Genomic DNA, 6,000 nt, shown 5'->3' with positions numbered 1-6,000 from the left:
TAATCTCCCTGTAATCCCCTCTGTAGATAATCCTCCTGTAGGTAATCTCCCTGTAGGTAATCCCTCTGTAGGTAATCTCTCCTGTAGGTAATCTCCCTGTAGGTAATCCTCCTGTAGGTAATCTCCCTGTAGGTAATCTCCCTGTAGGTAATCCTCCTGTAGGTAATCTCCCTGTAAGTAATCCTCCTGTAGGTAATCTCCCTGTAGGTAATCCCCCTGTAGATAATCTCCCTGTAGGTAATCTCCCTGTAGGTAATCCCTCTGTAGGTAATCCTCCTGTAGGTAATCTCCCTGTAAGTAATCCTCCTGTAGGTAATCTCCCTGTAGGTAATCCCCCTGTAGGTAATCTCCCTGTAGGTAATCTCCCTGTAGGTAATCCCTCTGTAGGTAATCCTCCTGTAGGTAATCTCCCTGTAGGTAATCTCTCCTGTAGGTAATCTCCATGTAGGTAATATCTCTGTAGGTAATCCCTCTGTAGGTAATCTCCCTGTAGGTAATCTCCCTGTAGGTAATCCTCCTGTAGGCAATCCTCCTGTAGGTAATCTCCCTGTAGGTAATCTCTCCTGTAGGTAATCTCCCTGTAGGTAATCCCCCTGTAGGTAATCTCCCTGTAGGTAATCTCCCTGTAGGTAATCTCCCTGTAGGTAATCTCCCTGTAGGTAATCTCTCCTAAAGGTAATCTCCCTGTAGGTAATCCCCCTGTAGGTAATCTCTCCTGTAGGTAATCTCCCTGTAGGTAATCCTCCTGTAGGTAATCCCTCTGTAGGTAATCTCTCCTGTAGGTAATCTCCCTGTAGGTAATCTCCCTGTAGGTAATCTCCCTGTAGGTAACCCCTCTGTAGGTAATCTCCCTGTAGGTAATCTCCCTGTAGGTAATCCCTCTGTAGGTAATCTCCCTGTAGGTAATCTCCCTGTAGGTAATCTCCCTGTAGGTAATCTCCCTGTAGGTAATCCCCCTGTAGGTAATCTCCCTGTAGGTAATCTCCCTGTAGGTAATCTCCCTGTAGAGTAGCTGCCTTTTCTATAGATCACCATGTTGTGCTGCTGAACCCACAAGTATTGATAGTGATCAGACTGTGATTTCTGCTGGTTGTTGCGTCATGGTACCGTGCGGGTCACACTGTGACATCATTCACTATCATTGGTTGCAATATAGCAGCACATACGTCACTACTGTACGTTATGTGACCACGAGTATCGCATCTGTACCGTATATACGTCCTGTTTGGGTTGTGTTCAAACCGCGGACAACATCGCCATCTGCAGGTCACAGCTGGTTCTGCAGTGAGTCATAGTGACGTCATATCATGCTGTTCCGACAGAAGGAACGCTGCTGCTGAAGGACAACAAGTACCAGAGTGCTCTCCTGTCCTTGCTAGGGTCACATCTTGTATTTCTGTGCTGTTTTTTCAGCTGACAAATAAGAGGACATTTCCAGATTGTGTCTAGAACGATGAGGCCTATGCAGTACACGCTTATGACCAGCAGGGGGCTGTCATCACGTCTATGCTGGTTACGGAAACACCGACAAACAAAGCAAACGTTATTGTAACAGCTGATTACTCAGGAGACGCCGCTAAATATCCAGGAACACTGGTACACTATAAACCGCAGCCTCCTCAGTCACTGAGCTCAGGACAGCCAGCATACAGCTGCTCAGTCTGGTAGGTGAAGTCTCTGCCGTAATCTACACGGTGCTGTGATGGCCGAGTGGTTAAGGCGTTGGACTTGAAATCCAATGGGGTCTCCCCGCGCAGGTTCGAACCCTGCTCGCAGCGACTTGTTTTTCATGAATTTTAATTTACTTTTTTTTGTCTATTTCCCTTCCTAAACTCCTAATAGTCTTGAATCTATCTTTTTTTTTTTTAATTCTATTTTGCTATATTTTATAACAGTGTTCCCTATAGGATAGTACTCCAGCTGCTGCAAAAGTACTATTCTCATTTATGGCTGTCAGGGCATGATGGGAGTTGTAGCTTAGCAACAGCTGGAGACATCTAATGCTGCGTTTACACGGAACGATTATCGTGCCAATTTGCACGATAACGATCGAATTCAAACGATAATCGTACGTGTAAACGCAGCGAACGATCGAACGACGAGCAAGAAATCGTTCATTTTGATCTCTGAACATGTTCTTAAATCGTCGTTTGCAAAAAATTCGCAGATCGTTCCATGTAAACAGTCGTTCACCTATTTTACCTATGTGCGAGATAGGCTTAAGCGATCGCAAAACGAATTTTCCGAACGATGTATCGTTCCGTCTAAACGCTGATCGTTATAAAAGAAAAATCGTTACTTCGAAGTCGTTAATCGTACGATCGGGCAAATTATCATTCCGTGTAAACGAAGCATAAGGGAGATTTATCAAACATGGGGTAAAGTGAAACTGGCTCAGTTGCCCCTAGCAACCAATCAGATTCCACCTTTCATTTTCCAAAGAGGCTGTGAGGAATGAAAGGTGGAATCTGATTGGTTGCTAGGGGCAACTGAGCCAGTTTCACTTTACTCTAGTTTGATAAATCTGCCCCATCATGGTGTCAGTCTGGGTCTGTGTTGACACACTGTATTTTACAGCTTTTTGGAACAGCAAGGCTAGGTTCACATTATGTAAAAATAACGTCCGTCATAGCGCCCATGACGGACGTTGTTATGAAAGACAGTCATCATTTTGACAAAGTGTGAAGCTAGCCCAAATCGAGCATCAGGCTTGTTTTATCAGTTGTTTACGGCCTAAAATACTGCCGTATTTTCCATATGTATGCTTTAATAAAAGGCTTTGATGGCAGATAAGTGTCCGTGTGTCTGCCCCATGAATGACACAGCATAGATGATCAGTGTCTGGTAGTGGTTTGACCCCTGGGACCCCCAACATTTACAGGTCTCATCATTTATCCACAGGACAAGAAAATATAAAGAGGGTCCTGGGCTCCTTTCCCTAAACAGAGCAGTGGTCACATGTGCACGTTCAGCCATCTTCATCAGGCCTATAGATGTGAATGGAGCGGTAGAATACATGCGTCACTGTGGCTCTATTCAAACAAGGGGGGTGGGACCCCCATTTACCTTTCCTATAAATAGATGGTTGTTTGTTGGGAAGACCCCTTTAAGGCCGTTTACATCTGTATTTTTTTATTATGAGAAAAAAAAAAAAACTTTTCTCATTTAATGCAGACATGCTGAGACCCCACAGCTGAGCACTTCACTCCCCGGCTCAATGTGATTTATTGCAGGTGACGGACTGAGCGCTGAACCAGGGAATGAAGCGTGCCACTGTAGGCTTCTCCCTAAAGATTGTTGGGGTCTCAGCACTGAGACTCAAACCGCTCTTGACATGTCAAAAGTTTTTCTAAATGACAGTAAGGGCCCTATAACACGGGACGATCATCATCTGGAAAATCGTTAATATTGTTCAAATTTAAACGATGATCGTCCTATGTTATGGTACGTTTATACAGACAGATTGATCTGACAGATTTTGGAAGCCAAAGCCAGGAATGGATTTGAGAAAAGAAGAAATCTCAGTCTTTCCTATGACCTGTTTATAGTCTGTTCCTGGTTTTGGCTTCAAAAATCTGTCAGATAAATCTGTCTATGTAAACGCACCATAATTGCAGGAAATGATCGAAAAATAGTTCCTGTGTGCGTTGATCGTTCATTTAGATCTGACCCTAAAATCATCTCTAAGCGTTCGATGTTAGGCTGGGTTCACACTGCGTTTTTCCTATCCGTTTTCAATTGGTTACTTTTAACGGATAGAAAAACATAGTCAACACTATTTTTGTGTATGTTAAAAAAATGCATCAGTTTCGATAATTTTTTTTTTACATTTTTTAAATAGAAGTCAATGGAAAAAACGGATCCAAACGGATGCCACAAAATTGCATCAGTTTTTTTCCCATAAAACGTATACGCTAAACGGATAGGAAAAATGCAGTGTGAACCTAGCCTTATTCCATATTCGTTCACTAATCGTTCAGTGTAATTGCATTGTTCCTTCTTTAGCCGGGATCAGATGGAGAAAACAATCGTAGTAACTATCATTGTAACGATCAAAACTAACGACTATCGTTCGGTGTATGATGGTGAGCGATTTCAGGTTAACAATAAAAGTTTGCAAACGAGATCGTTTAAAATTGCTTCATCTCATAGGACCCTATAGGTCCTATTCCATGGGACAATGAAGGCCCGATCAATAATGTAAACGAGCGCCAATCTGCTAGATCGGAGCTAGTTTACTGGGCCTATTACACAGCCCGATAATCGTTTAGTGAGGGCTGCAGGGACATCTTTACCGATGTCCTTGCAGCCCTTGTTTAAACACCATACATTACCCAAGCATGTTGCAGGTCTTCTCCTGCGCTCCTTCTTCCTCGCGGTCCCAAGCGCAGCAGCTTAAGTGCGGCCTGTCTGAGCTGACAGACCCCTCAGGTGTTTAAACGAGGGCTGCGATTTGGCCGATTATCGCTACATGTATTGGACCCCAAGGGTCCATTTACACAGAAAGATTATCTGCCAAAGATTTGAAGCCTAAGCCAGAAACAGGCTATAAACAGATATCAGGTCAAAAAGGAAAGCCTGAGATTTCTCCTCTTTTCAAATCCATTCCTGGCTTTGGCTTCAAATCTTTGGCAGTTATTCTGTTAAATAATATTTCTGTGTAAATGGACCCTTAGTGTGTACTTTCAAGAGGTTATGGGACGCACTCACCTGATGGAGTTGTGTGATGAATAGGCACAACTCTATTGTAGGCGGATGTGGTGGGAGAGAAATATGTAGGAGTGTGACCAGAGCCAGATCATTGGACCAGAGGGACACCCCCAGATAAGATCAGAGCAGACGCTGTATGAATCCTGGGTACAGTCACGATCACAGACCACAGGGTAGTTCATATAATAGCATCCATGTGCTCTGTGATCGTGACTGTACCCAGGATTCATACAGCGTCTGCTCTGATCTTATCTGGGGGGGTTCCCTTTGGTCCAATGATCTGGCTCGGGTGACACTCCTGCGTTTTAATTGATTGAACCATTGAGCACAACGCAAGTATGCTTGAGTCAAGTCATTCAGCATTTGATTACCGGTGGCTGAAGTAGTTGGATGCAGCTCTAAGGAGTCCTTCAAAACATGGATACAGCCTTATGGCCTATGGCTGTATCTATGATTTCCAGGCAGCCTTAGGGCTGCATCCAAATTCTCCAGCCAGCGGTAATCAAATGCAGAACATTCGGACTAAGGCTTCGTTCCCACTGAGCAAAACGAGCGGAAATGTCCACCGTGGAAAGCCATTAGCCTCCCTCTCATAATGGGAGTCTATGGGAGGTGCGTGCTCCTGCTCTGTCCGCGCTGAAGAATGAACATGTTCATTCCGCTAGTTTTGCTCAGTGGGAACGAAGCCTAAGGCATGCTCAAATTGCTCTCATCGATATTCCTTATATATCAGGGTAGCGACAGGATGCTGTGCAGTGTAAGGCTATGTTCACACACAGTAATGAATTCGGAAACCGAATTCATTAAGTTCTATTGATTAGAACAATGGCCGTTGTTGGGTGCACAGGGCATTAACTACGGCCATTTACTGCGGCTGAACAAAATAATGAACATGTCTATTTTCTACCACCACAGTTCGCAAATAACAGCCGTAGAAAATAGACTGTTCACACACTGTGTGGCTGTCCTGTCGGCTGTAGTGTGAATGGTGGGAAAGTCTATGGTTAATTGATTTTAATTTACACCCCATATGGCCAGCAGATTCTATGGATGGAATATAAAGTTCCTATGGCTGATAATGCAATATCAGCTGGCAAAACACGTAATACAGTGGCTGTTGTTTCACACTCAAACTTACGGCTGCTGTATTAGATTGTGTGAACATAGCCAAAATGTCAGTGCAGCACTAGACCAGCACTGCGCACTCTCCATTCTCATGATTGGTGGGGGCCTAGAGGTCAGACCCCCACCAGTTGAGAAGTGACTGTCTTACCTACATGGAATTGGAAA

General features: G+C 44.1%; 1 protein-coding gene and 1 non-coding gene across 2 annotated transcripts in view; both read left to right on the top strand.

The window, feature by feature from the left end:
- Window positions 1–1,258: 1,258 nt before the first annotated feature.
- ITK (IL2 inducible T cell kinase) overlaps window positions 1,259–6,000 on the top strand; it is an 80,439-nt gene continuing 75,697 nt past the window's right edge. The window contains exon 1 of the mRNA XM_069968844.1: window positions 1,259–1,664. The gene's annotated coding sequence lies outside the window, so the exon portion shown is untranslated. The remainder of the gene's footprint in view (window positions 1,665–6,000) is intronic.
- TRNAS-UGA (transfer RNA serine (anticodon UGA)) lies at window positions 1,697–1,778 on the top strand. The gene has a single exon. It is a non-coding gene; the product is annotated as a tRNA-Ser (tRNA).

Source organism: Dendropsophus ebraccatus, chromosome 1 (genome assembly GCF_027789765.1).
Source record: "Dendropsophus ebraccatus isolate aDenEbr1 chromosome 1, aDenEbr1.pat, whole genome shotgun sequence".
NCBI classification, from domain to species: Eukaryota; Metazoa; Chordata; class Amphibia; order Anura; family Hylidae; genus Dendropsophus; species Dendropsophus ebraccatus.
Note: the sequence above shows the minus strand (reverse complement) of the source record. Positions and strands in the feature narration are given on the sequence as shown.